Source organism: Muntiacus reevesi, chromosome 14, assembly GCF_963930625.1.
Source record: "Muntiacus reevesi chromosome 14, mMunRee1.1, whole genome shotgun sequence".
NCBI classification, from domain to species: domain Eukaryota; kingdom Metazoa; phylum Chordata; class Mammalia; order Artiodactyla; family Cervidae; genus Muntiacus; species Muntiacus reevesi.
In genome coordinates, this window is record NC_089262.1 from 37,229,417 (window position 1) to 37,247,920 (window position 18,504).

Genomic DNA, 18,504 nt, shown 5'->3' on the forward strand with positions numbered 1-18,504 from the left:
GTGCAGGGCCATTTGGATTTCCTCCTCTGTGTCTTTTTCTACTCTCTGTCCATTCTTTTCTTGTCTATTCTCACTATTTATTTATAGAAATGTGTGTATACATGTGATTCTAATGTATATGTATCTTAATATGTGTTTATTTTTCTTGATATGCATTCATATGTATGTGACTAACCCTTTGTCTATTATACACATAGAAAATTTTGCCTCCTATCTGTTGATTGCATTGTAATTTTTATGACATCTTTTAGCAAAGATAATTTTAAATTTTTGATATAGTTAAATTTCCTGTTATTCTGCTTTTTGTGCCTTGCTTAAGAAATCATTTTCTCCTTCATGATTATATTTTATATTAACTCCTCCCATATTCTAAAGTGTTTTAATTTACTTATGAAAGTTTTGTTTTAAATAAGTAGACTTTTAATTTATGTGGGGTTAATGAATGTGTATGGTGTAAAGCATGAATCTTTTTTCCCACGTGAAAATCTAGTTCCAACACCATTAACTGAAAAGCCTCATTCTGTCTCCATTGTTTGTATTGTCTTCTCTGTTATACACTAAAATCCCATATATGCTTTGGACTTTCTAGGCTCTTTCTTCCCACTGATCTGAACTTTTCTATCCTTACAAGATACCATTCCATGTAAGTACTATTTCTTTATAAAAGCATTTTTATGTTATAGTGAAAGTCTTCAAAAATTTCACTTGTACTTCATTATAGTGAGAGTTTTCAAAAGTTTCACTTGAAGAATGCTCTTCGGTATAGGTTTGGAGGTGATCTATTTTTGTCAGATTAAGAAAATTATTCTCTATTTCTAGTTTCTTAAGAGAATTTGTAAATAAATATAAATTATAGCATCAGTCTTCTGCATGTTAAAATAACCATTTGACTGCCTCTTCTAAATTACTAATGCTGAAAATTATATTGAGTCTTCTGAAAATGAATTATCCTTACATTTTGAGTCTAAATCTTACTTGAATGGGGTGTATTACTATATCATTTTTGTTTCATTTTTTAGTCTGAAAATGTATTTTGGTAAAGATAGATACATGGTTATCTCTCTATACACCCATACTCAGGCTTGAATGCTTTTATGGGTATTGATGTAAATAATTTTTAGAAATGTTTCTTAGAAAAGTTAAAAATGTAGAGGTTTTCCTTTCATTTTATTTCAAATAGAGTCATTACCTAGGAAAAGGGATTCTCCATTTTCTCCCTATTGAGAATGAAAACATTCCTAGAACAAAAGCCTAAAACACCTCCTTTTCCTATTTTCTAAACTCTGTGAGGACTGTCACTTTTCAAAGAATTGTGGTCAGGCTCAGCTTCTCCCTCCCTCCCGAGTCTCTCTGGTGGGCTGTGACTCCCTCAGTCTTCCCCGGGGAGGGTCCCCAGTACCACCCTGCTAATTCTTAAGACAGCAGAACCTGCAAGGACCACACTGACAGCACTCACCACACATCCATGTATCTACCCATGTACTGCTCGCTCCCACATCAAGCACTGTTAGCATCCCCATTCCACATGCACCGTCTATCTTTCTAACAGAGTAGAGAATCTAGTACATTTTAGTCATCCTTTGAGATAATGTCAACTATTTCCCATATTTTTATTGCCTAAAATGTATTTCCACCTTTTTTGATCAATAAAAATGTGATGAATACTGTTTTTACAAGCAATATGGAGTTGAGTTAGCCATCCGGTTTTGCCTTTCTCTTACTCATCATTTATTTATTCATCTAGTAAATCCTTACCACATGTTTTCTCTTGGCCTACCATGGTTATAGGGACTTGGAGGTACAGCAATGAACAGAATGGATAAAGTCCCTAAATTCATGTCATTGATATTCTAGTAAGAGAAGAGAGAAAAAAGTTAATCACTATATAATATAAATGCTATGGGGGGAAAATGAGTTTAAGGGTTATTATTGATATAGGTTATCAGGAAAGAGGTCACAGATAAAGTGATATTTGAATGGATACTTAAAGGAAGTCTGGGAGAAAAGTACCCTATGCAGAGAAAATGGCATATGCTGCATAAGGGCCAAGAAACATCAAACAGTCTAATGTTGTTGGAGCAGAATGAGCAAAAAAAAGGAAGGTGTCAATGGCGGCAGAGATGGGGATGAGAGTGGGGGGGGGGGGGTGAGGGTTGAGATGCTCAGACCACTGTGAGCACTTTGGCATTTACTCTGAGTGAAATGGATACCATCAGAGAGTCTTAAACAAAGAATTGACATGTTCTTGTTTTATCAAGATTAAGATCTTGATGGGTGGCTTATGTCTTTGGACATATGATATTCAAGACCAGAAAGTAGACCAATTAAGAAATTATTGTAATAATCCAGATAAGAAACATTAGTATCTTGGATAAAGAAAATAAAGATGGGGGTGGTAAGCAGTGATCACATTGTGGATATAATTTGAAAGTATGTCTAACGGGATTAGCTCATGAACTAATCAGGGGTATGAGTGAAAGGCCTGAGAATCTGGAAGAATGAAGGTGATTTAGGTTGAAATGACCAAGACTGTAGAATGAGCAGGTTAGGATGGTAACATCAGAAGTTTGGTTAAGATTTATAAGTTGGAGATTCCTATCAAACATCCAAGGGAATTATTAGTCATTGGATAGATGAGTTTGTCATTCAAGAAGAGGTGTGAATTGAAGTTATATATTTGGAGAACATAATAATAGATGATATTGATGTCATAATACTGAATGAAGTCACCTAGGGAATAAGTGTAAATAGGGGAAAAAGGAGAGGGGAAGTCCTAGGGTTATTCCAGTATTACATGGTTGAGAAAATGAAGAGGACACAGCAAAATCGACCATAATTAAGTGTCCAGCAGGGTGGGAGAATCAGTGGAGAGTGTAGGTTATCATGAAAGAGCTCACAGATAGAGTGAGCAGATTAAGGTAGTGTTTCAAAGAGAAGGCCACTGTGTCATATGTTGTTTTAACAGTTCAAATGAAGATAATTTAAAAGTAGCTACTAGATTTAGCAATATATTAATAGAAGTCATTAGAAACCAGAACAAAAGCTATTTAATTGGAGTGGTGGGGATTAAAGTCTGATTTCAGTGCATTTGTCAAGAGACAAAAATTAATTGGTAAAAAAAACATAATTCAATTCCTTAAAAAAATTTTACTTTAAAGGAAAGAAGAGAAATAGTTCGCTAACTACAGGATAATAACTGGAGTAATTGGAAGAGAATCTTTTTTTTAAGAGACAACAATTTCAGCATTTAAGATTTTTTGTCTTCTTGCAAAATAGCTCCTTTAGTAGTTATTTAAATTAGAATCTTTATGTTGTAAACTCAGTTTTCATATGCCTCTGACTCTGCTGTCCACCCATGCAAAAGACTTAGGGAGCATTTAACTGGGTATCAATTTCTAAATAGATGGTTATTTCTCTACCACTTTGAAGGTTTTCATTTGTGTCCTGTTATCTGTTGTTGCTGAGAGAAAGTCTTCTACTTGTCCATTTGAGTTTCTTACTAGGTAATCTGCCTCATGTAAAGTACTTTTTAAGATTTTTCTTCTTTATCCTAATGCCGTAGAGTAGGTTTACTTTTTATTTATACTCCTCAATGATTACTTTTGCTTTTAACCTGAAAACTCATTTTATTCTTTAATTTTTATAAAATTGTCAATAACAACCTTTTCCAAAACTTATTCTTTGCAGTTGGAATTTAATTCATATTCCATCCTATGTATGTTGGAGCTTCTCAATCTGCCTTCTTTGGTGTGTAACTGCTTTTTCACATTTTCCAGTACTACTGTCTTAATTTTTTTTTTAAGTAAGCCTAGCATTGAAGTATTTAGCACAGAGGAAGAAGTACAAAGTGTAAACTTGCATATTGGCTGCATTTCTGGCACTAGTTATTTTTAAGGCTAATATCCTGTATCATGCAGCTGGTTCAAAATCAAGTGAAGGATTAAAAACCTAAGGTTAGCTTGATAGCAGTCTGGCAAAATTAAGCCAATTGAAATACTCTCCTATTTTCTCTTCTTGCTACACCTTCATTCCTAGAGAATAACTAAGAAACTGTCCCTTAAAAATGCATAAAAGAGCAGAAATAAAAAGGTAGTAACTTCAACAAGGAAAATAACAAAAAGGGAGGACATATATAGATAATTCACATTAAACGTTTCAAAGAAGTAACCTCATTTGTTTTCAAATAACTATATTAAAACAATAGAATATCATTTTTACCCATCAAATTAGCAATGATGGGAGGAGAATAAAATTTTTTCTGACAGTTGTACACTGACATTTAAGTTCTCTGTTGGTCTAGTCGAAGTCTAAATTATGATACTTTGAAAGCATTGAGTAATATTTATCGAAAAACTTTATAAATTTTTACCACTTTCACACAGTAGCATTGTTTCTGGGAATCAATCACTTGGCAATAAATGGAAATATAGGCCAAGTCCCCTCCCTGCCAGGAGATATTTATTGTACCATTACTTATGATATTTAAAAATTAGAAACAATCTATATCAATGACCTACAAACTTTTTTGACTACTGTCCACAGTAAGAAATAATCAGGTCTTCATAGTGAGCCAATAGTCATACACACACATTAAAAAAAAATTTCATGTGAAGAAACCACCATTCCATTCCATTTGTCTTATTAGTCTGTTTGGGCTTCTATAGCAGAAGTACCATAAACTGAATGGCTTATAAATAACAGAAGTTTATTTCTCACAGTTCTGGATGCTGGGAAGTCTATGCTCAAGGCACCAGCAGATTCAGTGTCTGATGAGCACTCACTTCCTGCTTCACAGCTGTCTTTTTGCTATGTCCTCACATGGCAGAGAGGTGGCGCAGGCTCTCTGGAACCACTTTTATAAGGGCCCTGGTCCTACATGAGGGCTCTCCCCTCATGATCTGATTACCTCAAAACCCCCCATGTCCATTTCAACATATGAATCTGGGTGTCAGGGGGCACAAATATTTGTTACATAGCATCATTCCATCCCATCCATTTAAACAAATTGACAAAGCTGGTTTTGAGACACGAAATTGACTCCACAGCCTAATTATAGGTTATGGCTCAGTTTAAAGAATACTCACACCTGAATTGGAATATGATGGAATATTAATTCATACAACCATTTATGTTCAGTTTTTTATTTTGGTTTAGGATGTGTGCTGAGTTGCTTCATTGGTGTCTGACTCTTTGCAACCCTATGGTCTGTAGCCCCCCAGGCTCCTCTGCCCTTGGGATTCTCCCAAGAAGGATATTGGAGTGGGTTGCCGTGTCCTCCTCCAGGGGATCTTCCTGATCCAGGGATTGAACCTGTGTCTCTAATGTCTCCTGCATTGGCAGGCAGGTTCTTTAACACTAACATCCCCTGGGAAGCCCTTGGTTTGGGATAGGTGGGGCAAGGTTCCCCAAGGGGCAAGGTGCCCAAGGTTCTCCCTTGGGCAGCAAGGGAGAGGACATTTCCATGTAACTCCATACATCGGGGACTTACTGCAAAGATACCAGATCTCTGTGCCTGTCATCCCTCTGTATCTCCCTCTATCTGCCTCTCACTACCTCATGTACCTTTCATGGATTCTTCCTGATGTCCTCAAGCTCTCTCTCCTCTTACTTGTTACTTCTCCAAGCTGATAGTCTGCCTGGGTCCTCCGACATTTAATTTCAATCATTTCTTACTGGTCTGCCCTTAATATTGGGCCTTCATTCTCAGTCTAATCAGTCAATACAGGCCAAGCCAGGTTGATTTCATTTGAATCAACAATGAATTGCTAAAAGCTGCATTTCCTAGAAAAAGTGGCAATCTAACTGGCAGATGCTTGAGACACTAATGTTAAATAGAAAAAGAAAAATAAACAAATGTTTGCTATGGGGTCTGTTTTCGACCTTTGTTTTAGAAACTATTAGAAGGAGAGTGACACAAAAGGAATCTAAAATTTGTTTTACATTATATTAATTTTTACCAAATTTCTACAAAAATAAGTATTGTACATTTATAACCGGGGTGGGGGGGACCCAAACTGACTCTGGGGAAAATGATCACTTTGCAAATTCACATCACGTACCCCTACTTTTTTTTTTACCCCTACTCTTGATTTAGCTCATGTTCTTGGTATAAATATCTAAATTTGAAGTATCTACAAATAAAATTCACCTTGAAACAGAAAGCCTCGTGTTTGGATGCAGCTTAGTCTAGGAGGACTGGGAGCAAAAACTTAGAAAGATCCTGTTCCTAAGGCCCCATACTTCCCTACTCTTTGTATGACCATTATTTACTGCCAGATTTTATTTATTCAATAAATCCCCTAGTAACTTGAGGTTTGCTAATTTTGTTTGGGATAAGGTTGGGCAGAGTGTCCCCTGTTTTCTTTAATAGACCAAAATATTATTTCTGTCTGTTTATGATGGTCATTACTGTGGGCCCTAATAATTCCCTAAATAAAGCTACTCATTTCTAAATACTTTGGTTTTAGTGCACTAGAATTCATAACTCTCTCTTAGAAATGGAAGGGGTATCTCTTAAGGCCCCATGAAAAAAATTCATGTCAGACTGTCATGTGCTCCTGTGAAGTTTCTTTCTTGATACATCCTGAGGATGAAATTTCAGCATATGCTTTTACATATATGTGTGCTAAGTTGCTTCAGTCATGTCCAACTCTTTGCGACCCTGTGGACTGTAGCCCATCAGGCTCCTCTGTCCATGGATTTCTCCAGGCAGGAATACTGGAGTGGGTTGCCATTTCCTTCTCCAGGGGATCTTCCCAACCCAGGGATTGAAGCCAGGTCTCCCACGTTGCAGACAGATTCTTTACCTTCTGAGCCACCAGGGAAAACTTATGCTTTTAGACATCTTGATTTTTCTTTCCCACTTCTTTTCAGTTGAACCTGAAAAATTCAGTGAAAAAATTTTTTTCTTTCAAGAATAAGCTAGAAAGACCTCGACTGGCTGGTCAAAAAACCACTGACTAATTAGTTCTTTACTAGTATTTAAACCCTTGTTATCTGAGATCCAACTTCAAGCATGTATGTATGCTCAATCGCTCAGTCCTATCCGACTCTACAACCCCATTGACTGTAGCCCACCAGTCTCCTCTCTCCATGGGATTTTCCCTGCAAGAATACTGGAGTGGGTTGCCAGTTCCTCCTCCAGGAGATCTTCCTGACCCGGGGATCAAACTTTTGTCTCCTGCTTCTCCTGCATTGCAGGTGGGTTCTTTATCACCAGTGCCATCTGAGAAGACCTTCCCACTTCATAATGACTTCCAGAAATGTTCCACAGATGTAGATGTCCTCATCCCTGTGTTTGGTGATCCAGCCCATCCAGCCAGTGGGAGTGGAGAAGGAAAAGTGAAAGGGACATACATTTCCTGAAAGATATTTCTGCCACTTCTGACATCCTGTAGCCAGAAGTGAGTCTTAGTATGATCAGAGGTGGCTGCAAGGTTGGCTGTGATAGGTGCTCTCTCACTGGGTTCTATTACTAATTGAAAGTGGGGAGAGTGAATGTTGGGGGATAACTAGTTAATAGTTATTAACTCACGTGATAGGTTATATTAATTGTATGAACAAGGAAAATCATTTGAATGTTTTATTCACAGGGATGCCCTGATCATATTTGTTTCAAAACATAATTTTTCCATTAAAGAAATGGATTGGAGGGAGCCTGAGGCTCCTCATGGGTGTTACAAGGCCATTCCTAAAGTCTCAATGAGAGATCATGGCTAGGACTTGGTGATAGCAGTAGGGAGGATAAAGGGGGTGGAATGAATTCAAAAGATACTGAAGAGCTAAAGTTGACAGATGGAATGGGGGCAGAAGAGGTAGAGAAGGTAACCCCTAGATTTCTGGCTTGTGTTGAAGACTCTGGAGGAAGACAGGGTTTGGAGGTGAGGTATTCATGGACTCCTGAGTCTGACTTTGGAAACATCTGTCAGAAGGGCTGTTTCTACTCATCCAAAATATCATTCAGAGTAAATGAACTCACAGTCCACCAACTCACAGTCAGGGAGTCTCAAACCTAGTCATTGTCAACTAATCTTATTCAAATGAACATTTCCCTGTGAGGTTTTTGTTATTCAGCGGCTAAGTGGTGTCTGACTCTCTGCAACCCCATGGACTGCAGCACGCCAGGCTTCCTTCCCTGCCCTTCACTGACTCCCAGAGTTTGTTCAAATTCATGTCCATTGAGTCGGTGATGCCATCCAACCTTCTCATCCTCTGCCATGTCCTTCTCCTCCTGCCCAGAGTCTTTCCCAGCATCAGGGTCTTTTCCAGTGAGCCAGCCCTTCACATCAGGTGGCCAAAGTATGGGAGCTTCAGCTTCAGCATCAGTCCTTCCAGTGAATATTCAGCTGATTTCCTTTGGGATTGACTGGTTTGATCGCCTTGCTGTCCAAAGGACTCCTAAGAGTCTTATCCAGCACCACAGTTTAAAAGCATCAATTCTTCCGTGCCCAGCCTTTTTTATGATCCAACTCTCACATTCATATATGACTACTGGAAAAACCATAGCTTTGACTTTACAGACCTTCATCAGCGAAGTGATGTCTCTGCTTTTGAATACACTGTCTAGGTTTGTCATAGCTTTCCTTCTAAGGAGCAAGCACTTTTTAATGTCATGGCTGCAGTTACTATCCACAGTGATTTTGGAGCCCAGGAAAATAAAATCTGCCACTACTTCTACTTTTTCCCCTTCTATTTGCCATGAAGTGATGGGACCGGATTCCATGATCTTAGTTTTTTGAATGCTGAGTTTTAAGCCAGCTTTTTCACTCTCTTCTTTCACCCTCATCAAGAGGCTCTTTAGTTACTCTTCACTTGCTGCCATTACAGTGGTATCATTGGTATATCTGAGGTTGCTATTTCTCCCAGCAGTCTTGATTCCAGCTTGAGGACTCCCCATGAGGGTTCCTTATATTAAATGGCTTTGTATGTGTCACATGCCACAGAATTGTCTATTGCACACACACACAGGAAAGCCAACCAAGCAGGAGTCTTTTAAACAGTAAAAGGCCTTGCTAATTTCAGCTATGCTCATCAATCATGAACAATCTTTTTTTTCAATATATTATTTTTTAAAACTTTTTATTTTGTATTGGATGGGATATAGCCAATTAACAATGTTGTGATTGTTTCAGGTAAACAGCAAAGGAACTCAGTCATACATCCATATGTATATGTGCTCCCCCAAACTCTCCTCCCATCCAGGCTGCCACATAACATTGAGCAGAATTCCATGTGCTATATGTTTGTGTCCATTTTAAATATAGAAGTGTGTTCATGTCCATCCCCCAAACCCTAACTATCTCTTCCTCCAGCTTTCCTCCCAGCAACCGTAAATTCAGTCTCTAAATCTGTGTCTATTTCTGTTTTGTAAGTAAATTCATTTGTATCATTTCTTTTTAGTTTCCACATATAAGGGATGTCATACAACATTTCTTCTTCTCTATCTGACTTACTTCACTCAGTATGACAACGTCTAGGTTATACGTGTTGCTGTAGATGACATTATTTCATTCTTTTTAATGGCCGAGTAATATTCTAGTGTGTGTGTGTGTGTGTGTGTGTTTATATATACATACCACATCTTCTTTATCCTTTCCTCTGTCAATGGACATTCAGGTTACTTTCAGGTCTTGGCTGTTGTAAACAATACTATAATGAACATTGGGGTGCATGTATCCTTTCAGATCATGTTTTTATCTGGATATATGCCCAACAGTAAGATTGCAGGGTCACATGGTAACTATTTTTTACTTTTTTAAGGAACCTCCATACTTTTTTCCATAGTGATTTTGACAATTTACATTCCCACCAACACTGTAGGAGGATGAACAGTCTTCTTGTATTGGGAGCATGGACAGGACCATTGGTCATATAAGAATAATACTCACATAGCTTTGCATGCAGGCTTCCCTGATGGCTGACTGGTGAAGAATCCACCTGCCAATGCAGGAGACACAGGTTCATTCCCTGAGTCGGGAAGATCTCCTGGAGAAGGAAATTGCAACCCACTGCAGTGTTCTTGCCTGGGAAACCCCATGGACAAAGGAGCCTGGCAGGCTACAGCCTTTGGGTTCGAAGAATCAGACATGACTGAATAACTAACAGCAAAGCCTTGCGTGTACAGCAATTCAACCCACGCGCAGTGGTGGGAATCATTGATTGTTCTAACTGGTGAGGAGGCTACAAGAAATCTGATGAAGCTCCAGATAATAGCCATTGATAGATACTATAATTAAACATGTAACTTTAAGTATGTTGGGATCTCCAATGGGCACTAATGTTTTAAAATTTAATTGCTTACCCTTCATTTAACAAATATTCCACTTTCTATACTCTAGGTTCTTGGGGTCCTTCACGGAGATTCCAGCACCTCTGCCCTCCTGGAGTTTCCCTTCTTGAACTCCTTAGTTGCAGGATTAGGTTCAGATAACTCACTGTCTTCAGCCCCTCCGGCTTATGGTCTTTGTCAAATTCTAATACATGGCCTTCTCAGTTGGTCTGGCTGGCTCCATCCTGATGAGCCTCGTGAGACTCCAGCCCAGGCCTGGCCTTCACTTCAGTTGGCAGAACCCAGCCGTGGGCAAAGGTCGGGGGTTCGTTATGTGAGGCAAGGGGTTGTGTGCTCTAATCTTTGCTGGTACCAGGTTGTGTGTGTGTGTGATTGGGAGAGAGGAAGATAGAGAAAATGTAATTGATTTGGGGAGGATTTGGGGAAGGTTTATATAGGAAAGCATCAAGAACAAGAACCTACTGCCAAGCGGTGACCAAGAAACGTTCACCATATTCCTCCTCCAACCCCACACTCTTTGCCAAATCTTAACCAAATTAGCATAGTGTGGTCTGCTTCCATACATGACTGAATGAATAAGGAAATTTCAACGTCCTTGCCATAAAGCCTGGAGGAAACCATACGAAAATCCAGCCTCTGTTTCAGGAGTGTCTGCCGGACTATTGGTTAGTATTTCCCTTCTTGTTCACTTTGCTTAAAAGGGTGAGAGTCAAGTCTCTTTAAAAAAAAAAAACAAACAAACTTGCTTTTGCACTTGACTTAATCAGTTTCTTTTCTTCTTCTCCCACCTCACTCTTCCCTCTTCTGGCTTTATTCCTCCCTCCCTCCTTGCCCTCCTCTTCCACTCTTCTCCTCCATTCTACTCTGAATGAAACTTCTTTCTCCTGTCCAGCAGTCTTTAAAATATTCCAGTTAGGCAAAACCTCAGACTGCCTCCCTCCCTGGCCAATGACCATTATAATATAATTTAGGTCTCTGGAGTTTATTCTGTGAATGAAAGGCTAGTTTTCCGCGTGTTTAAGAAGCTGATACATTTTGAGAAAGTCGACAGAAATAATTAATTGGCACTCAGGAGACATTTCGGGGTTATAATTGTGGTTCATGTTTTACATTTCAGCAGTCAGTTTATATTTTAGAGGAGTGTCATGAAGAAGTGCCACCACAATTGCATATTTCTTTTGCATTTTCTTCCAAGTTTTCTAAAGTCTTAGGGATGGTCAACATATTAAAGAAAAGGAAACTAAGACTTAGTTTTTTTGTACTGCTAGCTGTACCCTTTGGCTGGTTTACTTTGGTGTCTCAGGTTCCTACCTGCATGCCCGATTAGGGCTGTCCTGTTGTGCCATGGACTTCCCTTGTGTCTCAGACGGTAAAGAATCTGCCTGCAATGCAGGAGACCTGGGTTCGATCCCTGGGTCAGGAAGATCTGCTGGAGAAGGGAATGGCTACCAACTCCAGTATTCTTGCCTGGGGAATCCCCTGGACAGAGGAGCTTGGAGGGGTCACAAAGGGTCCAATGGGGTCACAAAGAGTCAGACACGAATAACTAACACACACACTCATCGTGCCTTATGTGATGGGAAATGCCACTTATTTTATCTCATTGGAAAGCATTCAGCTGAACTTTCAACAGAAGGATGTGCTCCTACCCCCTTAAAAATATCTATTTTAAAGTCCAGGGGAATCTATTCATTTATGTAATGATTCGTTTCAAGCTGAGTGTGTTAGGTATTGCAAGATAGGGGGATACAGAGATGACCCTCAGGGGAGGGAAAAGAAAGTAGTGGGCATCTCAGGATGCTATGATGGGGGTTTGGCAAGGGTGGAGGGGAGGCACCTAACTTCTCCTTGTAGGGAGTAGGGGGGTGTTGATAGAAATGTATTTAAGTTGAACTGAACTTGAGCTGAGGTTTGGGGAATGAGTACCTGGGATGAATGAAGTGGGAATAGGGTGGAAGGTACACAGGGGTGAAGGTATGAATAACCTGGAGCCTTCTGAAAAGGTTCCTCCATGGGTGGAGGAAGGGGAGGTTGGGGCAAGTGGTGGACGATGGACATGGAAAGATAGGAGCCCAGGTGAGATCACACAGGACTAGAAGGACCTTGCTAAGGGTTTGTCATTGATAGTAGATAGAGTGAAACAAGCTGCCAAGCTGCACTTGGAAGGAGAGCTGTGTGGTGTCAGTGTGGAGAATAGATTTTTGCAAAGTGCTAATCGAGATTATTCTCGGAACGTCGGGCTCAGTTTGCTCCAGTCCTGAGGGCTGGCTGTGAGTAGATTTCATTTCTGGGTTGTTCCAGGGCTCTTGTCTAACTCACAGAAAGTGGCTAGGGGAGCTAACTGTGGAGTTGGGGAAGGCCAGGAGAGCTTCGTTCATCTCACCTCCACACTTGTTAGGATTTGTTTGTGCTGAATGCCTAATGATACGTGATATTATATGTGACAGCACGTGTGAGCCTGAGGGTAAACTGACTTTTTGCTCCTTGAAAATAGAGCAACATATTGAAGACAAGGTGAAATATTGAAAAGCCCACTGTACCGGGGATGAGAGGCCTGGGTGCTGCTCCCAGCTCGGCTATGAGCAGCAGCGGGGTCCTTACTCGTCACTTAATCCCTCTGGGCTTTGCTTACCTCGTCTGTGAAGTGAGACCTTTACAGTAGCACAGTCCTTAGGCCCCTATTCCGCCCCTAAGCTCTATGGTTGTGATTCCATCTCCGCAGTGGTCCTCCCAACCCCCACCATCACTAATGTTAGGCTTCCAGACATTTTTTTTTTTCTAGAGAAACTAGTAAACCCATTTCCTTAAATGAAGTTGTAGTTTAAAGAATATAATCTAGTGAGCATGGGGAATAATTTCCAAAGAAAAAAAGGAATTGTGATTCGTGCTCTAGCCTGTGTCAGCGGTGAAAGGGGAGCAGAAAACCCCCTGCACCCAACTTCCTTCTTTGTCTCTTGACTTTTTCTCCTTGTCCCTCCTGTAAAAGTAGAGAGGAGATTGGCTGCGGATTCTGGGGGGACTAAGGGAAGACACTGATGGGGAAGACTGACCTGTGAGGTCTGCCTCCTTCCAGAGGAGCAGTGAAGCCTTTCCTCTGGCATAAGCAGCCAGCCGTTCAGGTCAATATTGGGCAGAATTTTGAGTAACTATGACCTTCTGTGCCTTTGTGAAATTCTCTCGCACTTATATGCAGCATCCTCAGGTGATATTCTGGCTGCCCAAAGGTCAGCCCTAGGCCCATCCCCTAACCTCCAAAGTACCCTCTGCTCTCTTTCACCCAAACTCCTATAGCAGAGTGATAAATAGATGAGGGGAAAGTCTGTGTCTTGCCCTGCTGCTGCTGAGTCGCTTCAGTCGTGTCCAACGCGTGCGACCCCATAGACGCAAGCCCACCAGGCTCCCCCGTCCCTGGGATTCTCGAGGCAAGAACACTGGAGTGGGTTGCCATTTCCTTCTCCAATGCATGAAAGTGAAAAGTGAAAGTGAAGTCACTCAGTCGTGTCCGACTCTTAGCGACCCCGTGGACTGCAGCCCACCAGGCTCCTCTGTCCATGGGATTTTCCAGGCAAGAGTACTGGAGTGGGGTGCCATTGCCTTCTCTGGTGTCTTGCTCTGAGGAAACTTATAACAACACAGGCACTGAGAACTCATTCATTCCACAAACAGGGGTTTTTTACCTTGTGACTTTTGTGTCAGGGCACATTTTATAGTAGAGGGATGAAAGGTTAAGTCTCAGGAGAATGTGGAAGGCTTCATGGAGAGAGTGATATTTGAGCATGATTTTGAGGAATAGATAAATTTGGAGTTTGTCCAGCAGCAGCCTTGAAGGTAAAGGCAGAGAGCCAATGACAGCAGCTGTTTTAAGTCTAAAGAAGAGTGGCAGGCATTGAGGGAGGAGGCGTTACCTTCCAGAGAGAATTCTGAGGTAGAATCACCCCATTATGATGACAAGTTACGCGTGGTGTATATGAAGTAACCAAGTTATCTCTTGATAGTTCAGCTAATGTGGGAGCCATAACTTCATGAAGCAAGTTAGAAAATGTATGATTTGAAGCCATTTGTTTGTTAGTTGGGAAACTGGGGGCGGGTAGGAGATGCTGAGTTCATTCAGTTTGGACAGGACTGATTTCAGAGGCTTATGGGCATCCCGGTGACTATTTCTCTTTGTCTAGGGCACCTGCCTTCTGGTTCAACATTTACAAGATGCTCTGTGTAAACTGCCACGGTGGGATTCCCTGTAGCTTTTCTTCCCCATTTGGAAGTAAAGTTTTGACTGATAAGATGATCACAACTGATTGAGAGTAAAAAAATTCATTTAAATCACTTTTCAGTTTGATGGGAAGAGGAATGTTTTATTACTGCTCTCCAGGATAGGAAATAACTGATTTCTCTCAGACAGACTGCAATGGAAAGTGTTTTAGCGTCTGTTCCTTTGACTTCTTGATAGGAGAACGGTCTTCTTGAATTAATAGCCCTTCAGACTTTGGCTCAGCCTGCTTGTTCCAGCTTCATTCACTAGCCAACTGATTTAGGAGAAACATGACCAGATCATTGAGTTAGTTTCCTTAGTCATGCTGTGGTGGTCCCATGGGATGGTAAACATAAGGCTCCTGGAAAATGAACATTCCACTCAGGGGTACTGAAAACAAGCTCTCCTGAGCCCAGATGTTAGATTTACAAGGACATGTTACAAAGATAGCCTGTCCTCCCTTCCACAAGACCTTTTCCTCCATAAATACATGCACCTTGTCCTTATCTTCTCCTGACTCTATTCTTTCATAGATTTTGACCTTGATTTTGATTTATCTTTTCATTGACAGTTTTTTAATTTCCTGTCTGACATGAGGTTAAAATGAGAAGCAAGGCCAGCAGACTAATTTAAATGGGATCTCTCCGGCTTTCTCTGGAATCAACTGATCATCTCATGTCCAGATTGATGTCTTCAAACAATATATTGCATCAGTTGACCCAGAGATGATTAGATTCTAGGCGCCCAACTTACACTGGCCAACCTCATGAGATGAATGCCAATCCATTTGTTTGTTTTTCATGTCAGCTGTGAAGCAATTTCATTTCAGCTTGTTATTGTATTAATTTTCCAGAGAGAACCCAGAAAACAAGACAAGAATCAGCAGGTCATTTGGCAATTGTAGAGTTAGAATGGAGAGAACGTGATGCTCTCAAGGGAGGGCATCAGCAGGCTCTGCAAGGGAGATTCTGGTACCTGTCTCTGTCTTGGGACATTCTTGTTGGTCCTAGGTAGTTGGGTGAGACAAAGCCATAAATTATTTACTATATTTTTCAGGGTTCTTCATCAATTATTAATTGATTAGACTGGATTGTCTCTAAAGCTCCTTCTGCCTCCAAAATTCTTTGCTCTTGTAAAAATCTCCTCTCCTTCTGACTGTATTTCTGTCATGGCTTGATAGTTGTCTTCGTGACTAATGTTTAGGACGTCACCTCAGGCTCTAAAATAGACTTTTAAAGACCGTGTTTGTTTTCTATTGCTTCTAAAACAAATTACCATAAATTGAGTGACTTTATAAAAAGCCATTTGTTAGCTCACAGTTCTGTAAGTGAGAAGTCTGAACACAGGCTGGTGCAACTGGATTCTCGCCTCAGAGTTCACAAGGCTGAAATCAGCTGTCATTAGGGCCGCGTTACCTTTGGGAGGTCCTAGGCATGAATTTGCTTCCGGGTTCATTCACGTTGTTGACCGAATTCAGTTCGTGGCCGTTGCAGGACTGTCGTCCCGCTTTCCTTGCTGATTGTCGGCTAGGAGACCATTTTTGCTCCTCGAGTCTGCCTGCATTGCATCTCATGCCGTATGGCCCCTCTAGTAACAGGAGGGCAAGTCCCTCTCAAGCTTCTCACCTCTCTGACTTCCCCTTCTGCCACATCTCACTGGTTAACTTCCTCTCCTGGCCTTACAGACTAATGTGATTAAATGTAACTCACCCAGACAATCCAGAATAGTCTCCCTATTTTAAAGTCAGTTGATTTGTAACCTTAATAACATCTGTGAAGTCCCACCAGTGCAGTACCTAGATTAATGGTGGAATAACCAGAGATGATTGTCTTTGGGGGACCGGGGGACCTCTTTAGCATTCTCCCTATCCAGTCTCATCAGCAACACTTTGAAATCATGTTACATCATTATTGGAGTGATCAAATATCTGTGGATGACTGGTCTCATCTGTTTACACATGTTCTTTCTTTTGCAGTTTCATTGGTTAATATTTTCTGATCCTACTTTTCATATTTCAGCATTTAAACCCCTTGGGTATGTGTTATTTTTTAAAATTATGTTTATTGGTCAGCTGAATGGGGGAGAATAATGTTTTACTCTCCCCCTCACCCTCCCCATCACCCCTCAAGCAGCACCCATAGAGGCTGCTTAGAGCAGCTGGACTCTATTTTCACAGACTTCAAAATCATAGCACGTTTGACTTGCAGTAGGTCATTGATTTTCAGTTTGCTCATGCGTGCTCAGTTGTATCTGATTCTTTGCAACCCCATGGGCTGTAGCCCACCAGACTGCCCTGTTCATGGAATTTTTCAGGCATAATTACTGAAGTGGGTTGCCATTTCCTACTCCAGGGAATCTCTCCCACCCAGGGATCGAACCCACATCTCCTGCATTGGCAGGTGAATTCTTTACCACTGTGTCACCTGGGAAGCCAAATTTCCCGTTTACCTTTGGTACTATGATAAAGCCAGGGCATTTGTTTGTAAGGCCTAATACACAATCAAGGCTAAGAACTATTGATATGCTCCCAACATGCTCTTTTGGAAATAAAAAGGCTAAGCGTGTGAAATGATTGACTTAACGTCCCATACCTAGTGACAGATCTGTTGCTGGGTTTATGGTTTAATTATTTGTAGAGTTCAGTGCTCAGTAATTATATGCAAAATGAGTGTTACGGTCTATAAAAGCCTGCTTCTCGCTTCAGTAGAAAAACTCTTTCTAGGACCTTAAGAAATTATTGGACCTTGCAAAATATGTTTAAAAGTCTCTTCTCAGCAGTTTGGTCTACACAGATACATCCTGCAGAAGCCAGGGGCTGGGCACATGGACCTCCCTGGACTCAGAGGCTCAGAACTGCACCGTCCAGTGCAGTGGCCTCTCACTGCCTGCGGCTCTTAAGCACTTTTAATGTGACTGGTGCCAGTTGCCATGTGCTGTGAGTGTGAAATACACACCAGATTCAAAGACTCAGTGTGGGAAAAGAGAAGTGCATAAAATATCTCAATACTTTTCCTATTTACTACATGATGAAGTGATGATATTTTGGATAAATTGGGTTAATTAGGATATATAATTAAAGTTTATCTATTTCTTACTCTTAATGTGGTTGTGAGGAAATTTAAAATTACACAGATGGCAGGCATTTGTGTCTGGCATTATATTTCAGTGACAAGGTGATCTCTTGGAGAGCATTTTCTACTAAAGTTATTAACAATGGATGGTCCACATCAAGCTATTACACCTTCCATGATCTGAAGAGTGAAATGGTGTATTGTAAAGTTCCTGGCAATGAGACGTGACATTGATCTGCCCTGTGTTTGCCATCTATCTGGCAGCCAGTCAGTCTGGCCAAATAGACTTCTTTCTATTTATAATATAGGCTCCGAAGAGGCGGGTGATGCCCTCATGTCATGGAAAGGGCACACCGCTTAGCTCTTAAGTAATGTACCTAAAAGTAGACCAGGTGCTCTCGGAATCTCTGAGACACAGAGATGAATATCGTTCTCCTAAAGAAACTACGTCAGCACTTATGAGTTATCACCGTCCTTGACAGGCCCTCAGTACTGGAAATACTATAGTGCCTGTCCCTGTCCATGATTTAAATCTGGACTTTGCTCTCTTTTTCTTGCTTTCTGAAGTACGGCCTGCCTTACTGGTACCCTACTTGTGTGTTTAGTCAGCCTGGCTTAGCATTTTCAAAGAAGCATGAAAGGCAATGGCAGGCCTTGGAGAAGGTTCCAATCCATATCTGGAAGTATTCCATCTGAGTTTGTGGGATTCACTTCACTTCCAAAGCACCTCTAAACTTTTGTTTTCCCTATTTTAAAATGAGGATCTTTTGCAAGGAATGAATGAAATAATAAGGTATGGGTTTCCCTGGTGGCTCAGAGGTTAAAGCGTATGCCTCCAATGCGGGAGACCCAGGTTCAATCCCTGGGTTGGGAAGATCCCCTGGAGAAGGAAATAG

General features: G+C 40.8%; 1 protein-coding gene across 6 annotated transcripts in view; it reads left to right on the top strand.

Annotated features, from left to right (window-relative positions):
- Positions 1-18,504, top strand: part of GHR (growth hormone receptor) — a 301,514-nt gene that overhangs the window by 105,736 nt on the left and 177,274 nt on the right. Inside the window, exon 1 of one of the 6 annotated variants that reach the window (XM_065905355.1) lies at positions 626-643. The exons of the other annotated variants lie outside the window; for them this stretch is intronic. The gene's annotated coding sequence lies outside the window, so the exon portion shown is untranslated. Of the gene's footprint in view, positions 1-625; positions 644-18,504 lie in introns of those variants that run through there. 6 annotated transcript variants of the gene reach the window in all.